This window comes from Mus caroli, chromosome 11 (assembly GCF_900094665.2).
Source record: "Mus caroli chromosome 11, CAROLI_EIJ_v1.1, whole genome shotgun sequence".
NCBI classification, from domain to species: Eukaryota; Metazoa; Chordata; class Mammalia; order Rodentia; family Muridae; genus Mus; species Mus caroli.
Genome location: NC_034580.1, coordinates 54,952,774 through 54,971,245, shown reverse-complemented (window position 1 = coordinate 54,971,245; position 18,472 = coordinate 54,952,774). Strand labels below are relative to the sequence as shown.

At 49.5% G+C, this 18,472-nt stretch overlaps 1 protein-coding gene across 4 annotated transcripts in view; it reads right to left on the bottom strand.

Annotated features, from left to right (window-relative positions):
• Positions 1 to 18,472, bottom strand: part of Rai1 (retinoic acid induced 1) — a 93,070-nt gene that overhangs the window by 55,085 nt on the left and 19,513 nt on the right. For 3 of the 4 annotated variants that reach the window (XM_021177563.2, XM_029483838.1, XM_029483837.1), the window contains one exon: positions 3,478 to 3,607. The exons of the other annotated variant lie outside the window; for it this stretch is intronic. The gene's annotated coding sequence lies outside the window, so the exon portion shown is untranslated. The remainder of the gene's footprint in view (positions 1 to 3,477; positions 3,608 to 18,472) is intronic. 4 annotated transcript variants of the gene reach the window in all.

Sequence of the window (18,472 nt, the reverse complement as noted above, 5' to 3'; positions counted from 1 at the left end):
TGTTTCTTCTCCTTCCTTTCACCCCAGGTATTCATAGTCAATCTCAGATCAGAAGGATCCTAAATAGACTTAACTGATCCCCATCCCAGACACAGTACATCTTGACAGGTGCTTATACCTTCCCAGCTCCTAACAGACCACAGCTGGGTCTCTGAACTTGGAAGTTGCAGCAGAGGGAGGAATTACCACTCGGGGCCTGACATCTACAGTTCCACCTCTCTTGATGCACTTGCTTGCGGATCCTCAGCTTTTCCCTTTGGAAAATGAGATGATAAAGGAGTGAGAGGTGGGGAAGGGTTAACCAACTTCAGGCTGGGGACTTGGGTAGTAGCCCTACACCCACTGCCACAGCCGTGTACATGACACAAAAGATGTTAGGAGCCTCTTTGCTACTGCTCTAGCTACAGACAGCAGGGACAAGCTGAGTGGTTCTCCTCACCTATGAAATGGTGAAATGGGCAAACTCAACCTAGGACTCTTCCCAGATACAAGAACCCAAACGCCAGGTCAGTAGCAGGTTCTTGGTAAGTGACCTTGGGACTCATTTCCCCTCTGGGCTCTGGTTTCCTCTTCTTGAGTCAAAAGAGGGAGGTCAGACAAGTGACTCATTGCCAAGGTTCTTTGCAGCACGAAGAAGTTTCTAGACAGTAGGGAAGGAAGAACAGTGTCCTACTTAGCCCAAGAAAACTAGAGAAGCCGTTTTCTTCCCCTGCAGGCGTGCTGGAGCCTCTCACGGTGGTGGCAGCAGCAGCAGCATTTTGAGGAAATCACCTTTAAACATCAGAAAAGGCTCTCTACATAAAATACACTCAACTACATCATTTTGTTCCAGTATATGGAACAAAGGGCAATATTAAGCAAATTACACCAAATCCACTTGACTGGAAAAGCCTGAAGATATTAACATTGGTGTTTACAAAGAGCTGGTTACAAAACAGGAAAAGGCTGGTGTTATCAGCACCCCCCTCAAAATACACACAACTCATGAAAGCCTTTAAATCACATCAAAGCCCACATGTGGTAAGAACCATACCAACATGCAAGCTCTGCCAGAGCCCCAAGACACTCAATAATCTGTTTGTTTTTCTTTATTTTTCAAGATATTTTGTAAACTGTGTTATAATATATATGTCAAAAAATACCTTTAAAAAATGACCTGCTGCTTCTAATCCCCTTTCACTCACTGACTCACTCATTAATCATTCACTCCTATGTTTGTCTGGCCAAATACCAGACAGTATTGTCTGCAGTGTGCCTGGCTCTGAGGTTCTATAAGAATAGCTTCTGCCTATAGGAAATGGAGGTGATGTCCAGAGCAGGGTAGGTAGTCCCCCTCTGTACTGTGTCCCCAGCCCTCATTCACCATACACACAACTCTATAAGGTGCTTATGCCCTGGGGCTGAACAGCAGGCAGCAACAAACTTGGCAAAATGAAGCTCTAGGTCCCAGAGCCCTCACCTCGCAAATGTCACAGTCTATCCTGGGGGTCAGAAAGTCACTAAAAGACCCAGGTCCTTGGCTGTGGGGTGAAGGTGTGGGTGTGGGTAAGGCAAAGGTCAGAAAGGTCTCCTTGCTCTTCTTCCTAAACCCAGCCCCTATCATGACCTCCCTCCCAGTATCCATGACCCAGGCCTGTAACCTCTTTCTCTGAAGGCCACAGCTTGGCTGCCTAAGCCACACACTCTGACTTATGTCTCCTACAAGGACCCTAAATGAGGAACCAGCATGCATCCTGTCCAGCTAGAGGCAGAGATTGCTGCTGCCATGAATAGGGAAAGCGGGTCTGGATCTGCAGCTCCTGCCAGGCAGTATCATGCTGTTAGCATGGAGGGGCTAACAATGTTTCTCTGTTGTTTAGGGACTGACAGATTTCTGGGAGAAGGTTAACTCTTTGGATCCTGGACCCAGCCACAGAACAGTCTAAAGACAATCCATTTCCCTAACCCCAAAAGGTACTTCCTTGTTCCCCTAAAAATCCAGTTTCTAGGGAGAGAGGTGCCTTCTTCAGCTTTAACAGCCAGCCTATGGTATCTGGACTCCATTCCCTCGGGGCAGCTCAAATAGCTATCTATCAAAGCTGGGGTTCCCAACGCCCACCCAGCCCCACACCTTTCCACAAACCCAAAGTGAAGATCTGACAGCTTTGAGTGCCAAGGCTCTGACCCAGAAGTTCCCCCCTTGGAGCTTATCCCTCCTCCCCCTTTCTGGACTGCAGTCCCCAGGAATTCTCTGGGACAGACCTTCTTTCCCATGGCGCCAGTGTAGAAAAAGAACTGCTCCTACCACCCTCCCCTCTTCACCCCATTTCATCCCAGATCTCTGGGTCACCAGAGCAGTGGTGTCTGCTGTGGATTTCAGGAAGCCAAGCACTTCGTCATACAAGCACAACACCTCCGGGATCACCTCTCAGCCTGCATTGTACAGGACGGGAGGAGGCCATGGTTAGAGTGGTTCTTCTACGTGCCCAAAGGCACCAGCCAATCGTCAAGCCCGGACCGGCAGAATCCACAGCCCAGCCAGAGCACCCCAACTCTCCCTGCTGGGCACCCCTACTGGCCTCCTCTCCACACCATCTAGCGGTAACCTCTCCAACCCAAACAAGGAAGAAAGAGGGAGTCTCTTCCCCTGCCTAGGGCTCAGGGTCAGCAGTCACAGGAGAGGCTGAGTCATGACCCCTGCCCCTCACCGCAAAGGCATGAGATTTTATTGTCAGCTTGGCCACTCAGCTGTTTTAGCAGGCGGGCTGGCGCAGGACAGAGGGAACGCAACAGGGAATGGGGAGGGGTATCTAGGGGAAGTGTTTAAAGCCGATCAGTCCACCAGATCCGGAAGCGGCCAGGGAACGGGGGAGGGGGGCGCTCGGGGGGGGGGGGGGCTTAAACGCTCCAAGGCTGAGAGGAGGGGCAGCAGTAGTGCACTGAGGCGCCAGGGAACTGTCCCCCGGGAGACAGCACTCTCGGGAAGTTTCTCACTGGTTGCTCACAGTAGGACCGGTGCTCGAAACGCCCTCCCAGGCCGGACCAGCTTCCCGACACAGATTGCGAACTTGAGGTGAACTCCTTCCTTCTCCAGCATCCCCATCTGCGGCCACCCGCCGCGACATCTCAGCCCCAATTCTTCCACCAGTAGCTCGGTCGCCGTGACCGCTCACCAAGGCATTGTGGAGCAAAAGGGAGGGGAGAATTCCCAGCACAACCTAACTGCTGCGGCCATTAAAAAAAAAGAAAGAAAGAAAAGAAAAGAAAAGAAATTCCTTCTCCTGAGACTGATCCCCTCCACCCACACGGAAAACCTCCAAACACGCAAACCCGCAACTCCAACAAGGATCGCGGCGCGATGGGAGGGGGGCCCCCCGGCGACCCCCGTCAGCAGTCCTGCTTCGCGGCAGGTCAGAGCGCCGTGGCAGGCCGGGATTCAGGGAGCCCTCTTGCCCGGAGCAGCCCGCCGAAGACACAAAGCTTCGCCGCCAACAATACCTGCGGGCTCCTCCTGGGTCTTGGGGCGCCGGCGTGGCGCGTCTCGCAGTCTCCCTTTTCTCTTGCCGTCTCTCTGCAACGGTGCGCTCTCCCCCTCGCTTCTTCCAGTACCCGACCGCCAGATGAGATCCTTGGGAGAAAAATATGTGAGCGCTCACACGATTCCTTTCTCTGCGCGCCGCGAGCGCTGGCGCTGGGCTCGCTCCTCTCTTTCGCGCTCCCGTGCGCGCCGCGCCTCTCCAGCCCCTCGCTTCCTGCTCAGCAGCGCCTGCGAGTGCCCTCAGTAGCCATTATTCACTGGCCGCCGGGGGGACAGGAGGTAATTAGAGACGGCCTTGTGGCCACGTCCACTGGGCTAGCACGATGCGGGCGCAGGGCGCGCGCGGGGAGGGGCACGCGACAAGGGGGCTTGGCTGCGCGCAGCCCGCGCCCCAGACGCGGAGGAGGGGAGAAGAGGGAGGGGGCAGGGAGGAGGAGTGGTAAACTGGGCGAGAGCAGGAGGAGGGGGCGCCAAGGAGACGCTCTCGCGGCTCTCACCGCTGTGGCCAGGTCACTGCTGCGAGGTTCCTAGGCGCCTAAAGACCGAGTGGGGGCGGGGAGGGAAGGGGGTGCTGTGCGTGCGCGCGCGCGTGCCAAAGCTAGAAGGGAGGGAACGCTTTAATATTTTTTCTAGTGACTTACGAGCCCACGGGTGAGCCCTTAGCTGTGCGTTCAGGACCGTGTATCAGTGTGGCTATAAATTTCTGTTCTGCCCTACGTGTGAATGTCACGGGCTGGTGATGGGGGGGTTGGAGGGGATTAACTAGAAACCAGCCTCTGAACAAGCCGGTAGGTCTCGGCGGGACTGAGTGATGCAGTGGTTGCGTGGGGGTGGTGTTTGTGTGCGATTGTTTATAGGTGGTAGTGTGACTGCGTGGGCGGGGCTGCCTGCGTGGGCTGTGTTCCGAGGGCGTTGTGTATTCGTATGGGCTTGTTTGTGACTGGGCTGACTGCTGTGTGGGGCCAAGGGACTGGGACACTGCGCCTGTGCGTGCACTGGCCACACGCAGGGATCTGAGACTGCCTGTGATAGCGGAGGGTCTGCAACCTGGCAGGCAGAAGCTGGCCCTAGAGGATCCCATGGAGCAGAAGAGCTGTTTAAGGTGCGAACAAGCAGGGTTGGGGTTGGGGCACAGAATGACGTGTGGGAGTATGTGTGTGTGTAGGTGTAGACAAGTAGGTAGGGACCTTCGTGATGTGCCTCCTTTCATTGCACCAGAGATGCATTTCAGAGATCCTAGCACTTACGGACCCCACAGACCCAGGGGATCAGGGTTTTGAGGGGGGCAACACTGGTTGAGCCCAGGATATCTTGGAGGTGGGCAGCAAGGGAGGTAGTGCCTGAAGATGGCCAGAGAATAAGATGAAACAAAGAAGATTGGACCTTTGAGGCTGGACCTGGACCTGGCAGGAGGGTGGGGGGACAACTGCCACCACACTAAAGTCAGCCCCCTGGGAACATGATAGAAAGGCCACACTTAGTTGCAAACAGAGAGTTTTGCTAGCCAGCCCTTTCTAAGCTACCCATGCAGCCCACCCTTTCAATTCATCCATTCATTAATGAATCTATACATCCATTCAAGTATCCATCCAGGTTTCCCAAGCCAAGATGAATTACCCAACCCTACTCCCCTACACCTCTTCCTCTTCAGGCACCTATCTGCTCTGTGGGAAGGAGCTATCTTTTTCACACTTAGGGGCCAGTGGCTGCCACTTCTAAACCCCACCTTGCACGTGCAGAAGTCTCGATAGCCCCTACACCTCATCCCACCCTTCTAGGCTAGGGTGAAGGTGGTGGTGTTTCTTCTCAGCTCTCCTTGCAGCCTGGTGAGGTCTAAGAGGGAGGGTATGACCATTGTTCTACCTGTTGACCCTTGTCTTGCTTTAAAAACAGACTCCAAGTTGAGCATGAAGGAACTGACTTGGAATCCCAGCACTTAGGAGGTAGAGGCAGGAGTTCAAGGCCATCAGCTATAGTGAAAGTATGAGGTGAGGCTGAGATACTTGAAATCCTCTCTTAGACAAAAAGAAAAAACAAACCAGATTTCCTTATCCAGTGGCTATCCAGAGCCCTTGTTCTCTTCACAGGGAGTCAGCACTTACAGCCAAGCTTGGCGCTTCTGAGTTTCCGCTGGTCCCATTATACAATAAGGACCTCCTTAGTCACTTGAAGAGCAAAGGAGACCTCTGCCAAGGTTGAGATTTAAAGGATAAGGTCTAATCTCCACACCTTTGAAATGCAGGGCTGCTAAGTTTTGGTCTTCAATGGCCTGTCCTGGGACTCTGTCACGCAGTCCTGGGACTGAGAAGCAGAGGCCTGCTGTGGGCACCAGCACAAATCAGTGCTGGGAACCACCAAGTCATAGACTGACCTCTTGGCCCTCACCCACAACGCTTCCTAACTTACCTATTCCTCTATGCAATCACTCACAAGGCCAGGTGTACAAGATGATATAAAGATGATAATGTGTGCCCATGCTGGAGGACTGAGGCCGACTCTCCCCTGACTCTTACATCTTATTTTGAAATTAAAAAACTTAAGGGAGGGGGGAGCAGACTGCTCTTTCAGAGGATGAGGTAGGAGTGGGGTTGGAGATATTCCATTCCAAGAACCCTAATGGAGGCTCATCACCATCTGCAGCTCCAGTTCCCAGGGTTCAGACACCACCTTCTGGCCTCTTCAAATACCAGGCATCCATGTAGTGCACTCATACACATACAATAAAAAATACATATGTATTAACGTTTTATTTTATTTTATTTTATGCATATGGGTGTTCTGCCTGCATGCATGTCTATGCACTGTGAGCACAGCTAGTACTATGCAGGTTAGAAGAGGGTGCTGGATCCTCTGGAACTGAAATTACAGATGGTTGTGAGCCACCTGGTGGGTGCTGGAAACCAATCCAGGTTTCTGCATGACCACCATGTGCTCTCAACTGCTGAGTCACCTCTCCAGTCCCCTCCCCTCCTGGCCTAACTCTTCAGTGTCCCCAGTGGCTGATAGTCCCTTCACACAGGCCCTCATGACTTTCTTGATGCCATATCCTACCTTCTGGCTTCATTACAGTGCCTCTTCTTACTGTATATGCTGGTCCCTCTGCCTGAAACACTTTCCCACTTCTAAGTGGCAGAAATTTTCCTATTTGTTTGGCAGGTGGCTTTTCTGGTTGTTCCATGGTGTGTCCTGCACTGGTAGGTTGGTACCTGATATAGATTCAGTAAGTTTTGATAATCAATGATGGTGAATGAGTAAGTTACGCCCATGGCTTCTCTATGAACTGATAGCCTATTGGACAGGTGATGGGGTTAGAGAAACTTAGGGTTCAGTCAGGCTACATGACTCACCTGGCCATGAGTACTCTTCACAGATCCAGGAGGGTCTAAAGAAATGAGGTAGTGATGGGTGAGTTGCCCCCAAGTAAAGAGGAGTACTTATTTGTTCTAGGGACCTATCTAGGAGCTCAGTGGAAATCCCAACTAGAAAGGTCAAGAGAAGTTGTATTCACCTCTGCCCAGTACAGTAAGTATCTAGCATGTGGTACTCACAACTCAATCTATATTTATCAAATGACAAAATCAAAACTCACATTTAGACTGCCTGAGTCCAGCCTCTGGCTTGTTCCCTAAGACACTGCTGGCAGGGTTCTGTGTGGTGGCAGGCAGTTCAGGCTTGCAGCACAAATCATTTTCATGCAAGGGATGGCCAGGTATAGGGCTACAGGGCAGGGGGGTTTCCTATGTCCTAAGCCTCAGATTCCACTAGGTAAGTCCTGCCTGGGGACAGCAGAACGGTGGCCCCTACTGAGTTAGGAATAGTTTATGGGTATTTCCCATAGGTGTGGCTGGGTTCCTGGAGCAGGCTGACCAGCCTGCCTCATAGTTGCCTATGGCTATCTGAACAGCTGCTTTATTATACAGTGAGAGGGAAGCTAGAGAAAAATGGAAAGGCTGGGGACTTAAGCAGGAGCACAGAGAAGTCTGGGGATAGGGGGCACAACACAAAGGACAAGGCCACCAAAGACTGGGTTAGGTAGGGAACACTTAGGCAGACCAAGAGAAGGACATGGACCCACCCAACCAAGATTAAGTAGGTGTCCCTGAGATTCAGAAGTTCAAACAACCCTGGGCTGAGAGCTTCAGGCTAAAAGTGGACAAGACTGGGCTCAGAGGACAGCCAGGGTGGTTTTACTGTTTGCTTTGCTGGAGTGGAGCAAGTTTTACCTGTATTCTATTTGGAGGAGGGGTAGCAATTTTAAATATCCATTTCAGGGACTGGGTCACTAACATCCAGTGATGCTCTTCCCAATGTCACATAACTTTCAAGTGGAAAGAGTGTTCATCTAGGGCTGAAGAGATGACTCAGCAGTTAAGAGCACTGATTGCTCTTCCAGAGGCCTCTGGTTCAATTCCCAGCATCCACATGCCAGCTCACAACTCTCTGTAACTCCAAGATCTGATGCCCTCACATACAATTGCATAAAGGCAAAACACCAATGCACATAATTATTTAAAGTGTTCATCTACAGGTCTAGTAGGGTGGGTGTGTGTGTGTGTGTGTATTTAAAGTGTTCATCTACAGGAGATTTGGTAGGTCTGTGCTGAGTACCTGCTAGGCACAGGATCTGCTCTCTGTGCTGAGGATCCATAGCAAGAAATGAGACAATGATTCCATTTTCCTCCCCAGGCAGGCATGAAACAGAATGGAGATGTAAATGATATACAGTCAACATGGTTCCTTCTGAGAACTACATCAGGCACTTGTGCCATCATAGTGTCCCTACACAAACTAAGACATATCCACTAGGAGGCAATCTTAGGAATCTCTGTGGTACATGCAGTCTGTTATTGAGTGAAATGTTATGTGGTGTCTGACTGTAGTTGTTACTCTTAGGGTGTTAAGAAAATACAGAGCCAGGGAAGGGGCTGAGAATATGGGGTGAGGGCTGTGTTTTTATATTGAATGCCAGGAAGCGTAAGGCTCAGAACATAACTGGAAAGACTATGCGGTGAACATTCAGATAACTGGAGGGAAAGCTTCAGGTGAGGTAGTAAGCAAAGGCCCAGGGGCAGGAGAAGAGCTTGTAACTAACAATGCTTTAGTATGACAAAGAGGGACAAAGACAGACCTATAGGTCATAGTACACCATAGTACGGATGTTCTGTTTTACAGGGAACATGACTGGGGGTGGGGGAAGGGCTCTGTGGTGTCTCAAGCATAGGAAGGACATAATTGCTCCTAGGTCTTCATTAGAACCCATGGCTGCCACGAAGAGATTGAATGTAGGACGAAGGCAGCAGTAGGGAGGCCAGCAAGCACTGGGTCACATTCTAGCTTTAGTCTGATGGCAGGGTTCAAGATACTGGCTGAGCAGCTACACTAACAAAGGGCTTCTGTGGTCTGCTGTCCATGCTGTAGACACTGGGGCATGGAAAAACTTATCCCCCAGGAGGTAACAGCCTCAGCCTCCATGATGCCCCTCCCACCTGTTAATCACCCTCGTTGTCATCTGCTAATTTCATCATGCCAAAGAGGTCTCTCATTCATTGATCATCCTCTGAATTAATAGTCTTCTGCCTGGGTCCAACATGGGCAACCTGTTACCTTCCCACCCACCTCTGCGCTTCAATATCATCACTTTGTGAGTATGTCAACCCAGGTCAGCTGTCAGACCTTGCTTCCTTGTGGATCTGATGTATTCTTAAACCAACCAAGCTAATTGACTGCTATAGCTCTGCCTTACCCTGTATCTGCAGAGTATTCCATGCATGATAGGTAGATTACTGTGTTAGGGAGACTGCAGTGAGCAACAGATAGCCCTGCCTGCCTAGGGTGGCATGGGCATTCACTGCCAACCTGTGCATTTCTGCTCATATTAGAACCCCCTGCTGAGCAGCACTCTCTAGGGGAGGAGTACAGAGAACACGTTTCTTTTTTTAAAGCAAAGAGCTTTGTGTCTCAACTAGTGGTGATAACATTGGGAATGTGGGCAATCCCAATTCCTGGTTTGTGAGATATTTTCAAACAGTTCATATGGTTCCCAGCTCACTTCCCTCCCCATATCCCACAAGCTGACAGTGAGGATCAGAAAACCAGTTGGGTGTCTAGGGTTGGTGCTGGCAAAAGCAAGGCAGATGCTGCCCAGATGTCCACTGCTCCCTTCTAGGGACAGAAGTGCATCTCTGCCTCTGCCCTGTGGTGGGATCTCTGATTTAAGTGACAATGCAGACCAGGCTCTCTCCAGAAGCCTTTCCTCTCAGCTGACTCTGATCTTATCCATCTGTAGTTCTCCCTACCAAGTGTCTGTCTGTCCAACCTTCGTCCGTAGCCTATATGACATCACCAGAGGCAGTCAACACCACTCTAGGTTCACACAGGGCAGAACCTAAAATAAAGCCTCTTCCTCTAAGCCTCGAGGAACCCTGGCTGCAGCTAAAGCATCACTTCTGAACCCCTGCAGTTGCTTCTTGGGCAGGCTAAGCTCTTCTCTCCATTTTTAGGGTCTTAGAAGTGCCATGATGCAGGTGCTCAACTTAACTTCTTTCACAGGCCTGAGTGAATTTCCAGAAGCCTCTATATTTACTTGCTTGATGCCAGTGGCTACAGAGGCCCAGAGGCAAAGGAGGAAACCATCTGGCTGTCATCATGGCCAGACCCAGAGGACAGCCTCACCAGGCCACATATGCCTTTACTATAGCTGGAACCCAAACCTAAGGATATGCAGAGAATACCTAGGTAAGACAGAGAGGAGACCCTGCCCAGCCCTTGAGGCATCCACTCTGCCACGGTTCTGTCCCCCTTCTCTCTCTGCTCCCTGTCTTCCTCTCCCTTTTCACTGGCTCTTACTCTCCTTCCTTCCTCACTTATCTGGTCTTCATTTCCAGCTGACCAGACCTCCTCTCGAAAGATATAAGGGGAAACCCTTATAGCCCAAATAGCTTCTTCTTCCTCCTCTAGGCTTCATCTACAGGCACTGACCCCTAAATAATAAGTTTGGAAGTTTCCAGAAATTCAATCAAGCCCTGTGCTGGAAGAAAAGTTGAGTGCCTGTATCAGGAAGGCACTGTCAAGTCCCCGTGTGTACACATCACCTGGGCTGGGCTGGGCTGGGCTGCCATAACAGCTGCCCCTCACCTGGATACTGTTAGTCAACCCCAGGTGCCCAAGAATGGGTACAATGTGAGTGCCTACCTCTGCCTCTCTTTCAGGGCCCAAGGAACAGAGGAAAACCAGCAAGTCTGGGATACTAGGCCAGGCCCTGGCCATGCTTCTTGATGCCTGACAGCAGTCACAGACTTTTTATATTTTGATAGGGGGAGGACTTGGAAAGAACTAAAAAGATGGTACAGCCAAACTCATCTCATAAGAGTGCGAGAGGCCTGGGCCCAGCCATGTCAAACAGTGGCAGGCTGCAAACAGAAGCCTCAAGGTGGAAACACTCAGATACACAGAGATATGGAAAGGAGTCTACCTATATTCAACACATAAAAATATTTTTTAAAAACTGTAGTAGCATGATGGCAAGCCCCTATAATCTCAGCACTCAGGAGGCCAAGGCAGGAGAATTGCTACAAGTCTGAGGCCAGCCTGGACTAGAAAGTGACTCTGTAAATAAGCAAAATAATTATGACATGTTGCAAGTTCAGGACGTGTAGACTCCTCTAATGTAAGGAAGGGTGCGCTTATATTTATGCACAGGTGTCAACCATCTGGCTTCACTCTGCCACTCCCAGGATCAGGGCTCCTTGACTTCTGCCCATCTCTGGATAGCTCAGGACCTCTAGCCTCCTTTGATGTATGGTGACAGGCATGCTACCCCTGGACTTCTCTTGGCCCCAGGGCAGTGAGGACTTTGGGAGACTGAGAGGACAAGGAGAAGGTGAAGAACCCCCACAGAGCCTACCAAGAATAGCTATTCAGCTTCTCTGAAGGACTGGGTGAATCTGGGACTAGGCCAGGGAGCTCTCTGAACCTGCAGAGATATTAGATTACCTCTGGGAAAGAGAGATGGGTGTTCCAATCAAAACTGATCCTGATGCAGCCTGTCATGTCAGCCCTCAGAATGCAGAGGCAGGATTGCCAGTTCTAGGTCAGTCTAGGCTAAACTGCAAGACCATATTGGAAGCAACCAAATAACAAACACAGAAACATGACCCTTGGTTTGGCATGTTCAAGGTCCTAGGTTCAGTTCCCAGAACTAGTAGAAGAATCTGTCCCCAGAAGGTCGGAGTCCCTGAAAAGGACTATCATAGTCAGCTATGTGGATACCTACCACAAATCTGGGAAGAGAAGAAAGACCAGGAAGAATGTCTGTTCTAGTTTCCTGCCCAGCTTAGGTTTCTCTCAGAATCCCCTGCATTAGTTTATATGGTTGTATCAAAGAAAAGGCCAGTAAGATGGCTCAGCAAGTAAAGGTGCCTGGTACCAAACCTGATGACCTGGGTTCAATCCAGGACTCAATCCAGGTAGAAAGAGAGAACCCATTCTGCCATGATACAAGTGTGGTGATTTTTTTTAAAGGAGGAGGAACATGCAGAGCAGGATGCCCACTCTGCAAGACATCCCACATAGGACTTCACAGCTATCTTTTGAGTAATATGTCCAGAGTCATCTGGAGCAACCAGAAACTGCAGCTTGGAGAACAGGCATAGGCCTGGAAGCCTCTACACAGCAGTAGAAAGGTAACTAAGACATCTATCAATTGTGTGAGGAGGACTGGAGAGATGGCTCAGCAGTTAAGAACATTGACTGCTCTTCCAAATGTCCTGAGTTCAATTCCCAGCAACCACATGGTAGCCCACAACCATCTGTAATGGGATTGGATGCCCTCTTCTGGTGTGTCTGGAGAAAGTGACAGTGTACACACATACACAAAATAAATGAATCCTTTACAAACAAATTGTGTGAGGAAATAGAAACATGATCCTTCTGTGGCCTTTGAGAAGTGTTAGGTTTGATTTGATCACTGAGATAGAAGTCTCCTGATGGCTTTATAGAGAGAGGAGAAAGAGCAGAGTCCGAGATACTCACACTGCCATCATGGTGTGGTGCACCAGGGCTTGTGCAATGCTGTTTGGGCCCTATACTTCCAAAACTGTATGCCCAAAACAAACCTCTGTTGAAGTGACCTATCTCAAGTACATGTTATAGTAATAAAGAGGTAATATAATTCTCCAAATATGTCAGTGTGGAAACTGAAGCTCATTATGTTTCTAAGCCTTAGTTTCTTTTCCTTTAAAATGGGAAGAACATCAGGGAATTCATCATGTAAAGGATGAATAGAAATTCATCTTCATGGAGTTTGCCATGACATGTCACTCCTGACAACAGTCATTTCCTCCTGCTCTGTGAGGTCTGAGTCTTCCATCTGAGCTCAGTATGGAATTCCAGTTTCCTGGTGATGCTCTGAGGACTGAATGTGGAAACTCTGCTTCACTGTGCTTTCAGATCAAAAGCTTGGTGCCATGAGGAGTGACCACCAATACATGCCCTGGGCTACAGTGTCTGTCTTTTCATGACCTCCGAATGGCATTTGAGGGGCCCTTTGATCAGGCCAGAAACTAGGGTTCAAAGGGGCTCAAGCTGAGAAAGGTGGCAGCCAGGGTGAGATTCTACCTCCAAATAAGGAAGAGCCTGCTTACAGGCAGAGCTGCCCAGAAATGGAAGGTGCAAGCAGCAACTGTGGTGTGAGTGGCCTGTGGAGGAAGCCACAGCTGCAGCTGCCGTAGCTGGGGCACTCGCTACCAGAGACTGCTGGCAGCCAGGGTCTTGGGACTCCACCACAGCCACATGGGCAGGAATGTATCCCAGGAGGCCAGAGCTGGACCAGAGCAAGCACTACTGCTCCAGGATCCCACACAGCAGGGCTGGGTGAGAAGCCGCGCTCCTCCTCGGCGTGTAGAATAGTTGTTTTTCTAGAGGAATACCTACTTTTAATTTTTAAAGAGGGGGTAAGTAGTAAGTACACAAAGCTGAAAGAAAACAAACGTTCCCAGCTTCCTTCACTCTATGAATGTCTGTAAATTCTTTCTGATTTCTTCTATATGCTTCAATTTGAGCTAGAAATTTCCATCACTAAAGTATCTTCAACTATGACGTCGTTCACATATTTGAAGCCTCCCTTTGAGAACTGAGATGTAACAGAGAAAGAACACATTGTGTAGTTTCCATGAGACTCTGGGTTTGATCTCCGACATGTGAATTAGAATTCACAAGTCAAGAGGGGTTTGGTTCGTCCAGAATTGTCCAACTGGTCCTACCATCTCATTTCAGAATGCGGTCCTGGTCCTCATGGTAGTCCAGGCCTTCTCCCTCCCCTCGCCACACCAAGGTCACCCGCATTTGTCTGTTCTGGACTTTTTCCTCCTTTTGTCTTTGATGGAATTTCTTCTTTAAAATCTTATAAATGTAGTGACAAAAAAAATAAATAAAACTAGGGCATATTAATGCAGAGTCAGATACACTTGCACTCATTAATTTTAACCCCTTGTTTTTAAAAATGTTTTTATTCATTCTTTGAGGATTTCTTAAACGTGTTTTAATCATATCCATCGCATTTATCCTCTTAATTCTAAGAATCCTCCCTATCTTCTGATTCATTACCAGTACTCTGTGGGGGTTTTGTTATTGTTTTTAAATAAACAGTCAAATGTGTGCTGGCCATATATACTCATAGGTGTGGAGCCATACACTGGCGCTTGGGTGACCCTTAAAGAAAACTCAGTATCTCCTCAGCTGGGCTTGAGGGCTCCTAAGTTCTTCCCCTTCCATACTAGAATATTAACTGGCTTGATCTTGTGGAGGTATTATGCAGGCCACCATGGCTGCTATGAGGTCACAAGTACAACCATCCTATCCTGTTTCCCCAGACATTTCTATGGCCTTTCACATCCAGCACTGGCTGGTTGGTTGACTGGAGATGTTTGAGACAGAATCTCACTATGAATCAATCCCTAGCTGGCTTAGAACCCAAAGATCAGCCTGCCTCTGCCTCCCAAGTGCTGGGATTAAAGGCAAGTGCCACCACTGCCTGGCTCCCCATCTCTCATAAAACTTAAAGGCAAGCTCCTTATGTGTTAAGCAATCTGCATGTAGGGTGCCACGTACAAATACTGAACTTGGAATGACATTTTAAGTCCACTTGCCTCCCCTCTTCCCATTCTCTGTCAGTTCCCCCTGCTCTGGCCACACTAGCCTCCTTGTGGTGCCTTATGCACACCCGTGTAACCTCTCAGGGTCTTTGTGCTGGCTCCCCTTCTCCTGGAGCACCCTTATAACTCTGCTCTGCTTCTACAGGTCTGCTTTCTTTTTCTTTCCATCACTCACCACTCAACACATTTGTCTGCTGCCTTCTCTCCAGCTGAAATGGAAGTCCTAGGGACCACTCTCCCGGAACTCACTGATGTCCTTAGCACCTTAGCACCTTAGAGTTGCAGCTCAGCTAGGTAACTGGAGTTTCCAATAAAATATGCAACACAATAGACGCCCATGAAAAATCCAAGCATGCAGACACTGACGCCGACCGACAGTTCTGCTTCTGCAGACACATGCAGCTCCAGCCACAATCTGCATTATTAGTTAAGATGGCCTTTTTGAGTCAGGAGAGGTCACATAAAGTCCAAATGTCATTTCTATAGAAAGCATGGATGTGATCTCACGGGGCTATACACCTACAAGACCACCATCAGCGGGCCTTAAAAGGGCGGCCTGGGAGACAGTGAATTCCAGGGAAACCCATGTTTCCCCTATTGCTACTGCTGCCTGATGTAGCCCACTAGCCCCATTCACCAGTCCTATATGCCCTCCAACTGCTGTGCCTTTCCAGGCATACTAAGCTCTTCTGCCACAAGTAGCAGTCACTCATCATCCCATGGTTTCAAGGGTTAGGCCTGAGAACCATGGTTTTGTATGTGCTCAATAAGAGAGGGTAGATTATAGGTCCCCTCCATCCCAGCCTGACCACTGGCAGAGCCTAGCTGCAGCTCTTAGCTGTGTGGTAATCAGTTACATCTACATAGGGGCTAGGAGGAAGGAAGGGTCTGATTTGGTTCACACTAGAAGCCAATGGGTGCTTGTTAGTCCCGTACTATGCATCAGGTACAAAGATGCTTAACCTGGAAATGTGTGGCAGTGGGGAACCAGACCTGGTAGGACAGGGGCTGGAGCCCAGATGAGCTCTACTCTCATCATCGGGAAGGAGGGCCTCCTTTCAGCCCAGGACTCCCTGTCCCAGGCCTCTCAGGCCCCTCCCCCACCCTTGTTTCCCCCAGAGAGGTTTCCAGTCTACCACACTCAGGATTTTGCTGCATTCCTGTGAGTCATTCTCCAAACAAACCGTGTGATGAAGAGAAGGGATCTGGGGAGGGGGTGGGAAGATGGAGAAGGAAATAAGACCCTCTCCTCCCTCCCATGCACACAAGGGCTCCCTGGGAGAGCTAGAGCAGCAAGCTGGGTTTTTGTTGTTGTTTTGGTTTGGTTTTGGGTGTTTGTTTGTTTGTTTGTTTGAAAAAAGACAGAGTCATACTATGTAGCCCTAGCTGGCTTGGAACTCACTTATGTAGACCAGGATGACCTGAAAATCACAGAGATCCACTGGCCTCTGCCTTTAATCAAAGGCATATGCAACTTCCCTCGGTCCTGGCTGGCCACTGAGCAGGGAACTTGCCCAGTGACCTAGGTCTCTTGAGAAAATGACCACACAGGTCTATGCCTACTAGATGCACAGTTTCTAAAGGGGCTCTGCTCTGTCTGTGATGAGGCCAGTGTTGCCCTTGTATCTTCAAAGCAGCCTGTGACCACCTTCTTAGCCCGGTTTCCCTACCTCTGACATGAAAGGGCAAATCTGCTCAAGGGGCTCACTGGTCAGGTGTGGCTAGACTCAGGCAGTTCAGCCTTTCCCTAGGAAAGGAGTGGGAGGAGCAGCTTTCTCAAGGACAAGAGACCAGGCAGTCTCTGCTCTTTGAGTCTGGTCTGGTCCCCTGAGGCATATCAGCCACCACCTGCTCAGGGCTTCTTAGCAGGGTGCTAATACACAGGCCCTCCATTAGCAAGCATTGCTGTCACATGGTGATCCCAGGTTGTGGGAGTGTGGGAACTGGCTAGGAGCTAGTCTGCACCCCCCACCCCTCACCCCCACCATACCCTTCTGCTCATGGCTCTTGCCCTGTATGAAGTAGGAAGATCCAGGCCTAAGAAGCCTGAGGCACACAAGCATATATCTTGGAGATGTTGGTGGGGACCCAACATATAGCCTCCAGAATTTCTAATGACCTGCATCACAGAAAGCCCCCAGGTAACCTGGAGGTCCCCAGACAGCTCAACATTCTCACTCCCTTCTGGCCAAGCTGTCCCCTTACTGTTCTCAAAACTGCAATTAACAAAGCAGACTCCTATCACAGAGCCTTCCTTCCACTGTTGCTCCCCACCACTTCCACTGTACTTCTTGCACGGAGTCTCAGCTCATCTGCTACTATCTCCGTATTCCTTCTCTGGCTCCCTAATTTCAGCCTACAAACGCCATGCTGTCCCTGAGCCCCTCTCTGTTCTCACTTTTAATTCCACTTCTGTTCTTCTGACATGCTCTGGACTACGTTCAAATACTTGCTCACCATCCACCTCATGGTGTCCCCTCCACCCTGTCACAAACTCTACCAGGCCACAGAGTACATCCTGCCCCATGCAGTAGGCAACAGGTCCACAAGTATCTATCTGATTTGTGAGTGAATCACAACTGCTACTTCAAGCCTTATTCTGAGGTGGCCTTTGACGACTCCTGAGATGAAGAAAAGGAACTAGAGAGGAATATATACCCATCTTCTCAGCATAAGCCTCCCAAATAAGGATTGGCCCACACCCTGATGTCAGCCAGGACATTGCTTAGGCCCGTGGCTCTCTGAATCTACATTCACCGGTGTCACTATGCATACAGGGATCTTCTCCACTGGTTTTCCACACTGGCCCTGGCCCAGCCTGCTACCTTATCTTCTACCTCAGCTTGCTCTCCTTGCCTTCAACTCAGGGCACTGGTGCTCCACAACCCATGAACTAAATAAAGACCAAAGTCCCCTTCAGCCTATTATCTGTCACTTAGCCCCATCTTTACTGGCCGGACCCAATAATAGTCTGGTACCTCCTGCACTTAGGAGACCAGGGCAGGAGGATCACAAATGGAAGCCCAGCCTGGGCTACAGAGTAAGATCATCTCAAATGAAAACTCAAAAAAGAACTGAGTATAATGGTGAATGCCTTTATTCCCAGTACTCAGGAGGCAAAAAGCAAGTGGATCTCTATGAGTTTGAGGCAAGCCTGGTCTACATAGTGAGTTTCAGAACAGCCAGAGTTACATAGTGAGATCCTGTCACAAAAACGAAACAAAGAAATAAAAGGAAAAAAGGGCTGGGGTTGCTGTTGGGTGGTGCAGTGCTTCTCTAGCTGTCGGAGGCCCTGGGTTCAATCTTCACTAGTCAAGTGTAGTGACTCATCCTTAATGCCAGCACCCAGGAGACTGAGGCGGAAGACTGCAGTGTGAGCTAGCCTAGGGTAGAAAGTGAGACTCTAGCGAGACAGACAGTGTTCACTGTCAAGAGGACAGGCTCTAGAATCATGTGGGAGGTAGGCCTCTGGGCAAGCCTGGAAAGATTATCTTCACTAGGCTAACTCATACAGAAAAAGCCATCCGAATTGTAGGTGAGGTTTCCTGGGCAGGGATCCTCACTTTGAAGCCCTGGTTGCTCTAGAACTCTCTATGGAGATCAGGCTGGCCTTGAACTCACAGAAATCAGCCTGCCTCTGATTTAGGTGTGTGCTATCATGCTGCTTTCTAATCCTTATCTGTGGATAGGATGTGACCAGGTTCACAGTAGGGAAGTCATGAACACTGAGTCAGATTAAACTTTTTCTCTCTTAAATTGTTTTTTTTTCTTTTCTTTTTTTTTTTTTTTTTTTTTTTTTTTTTTT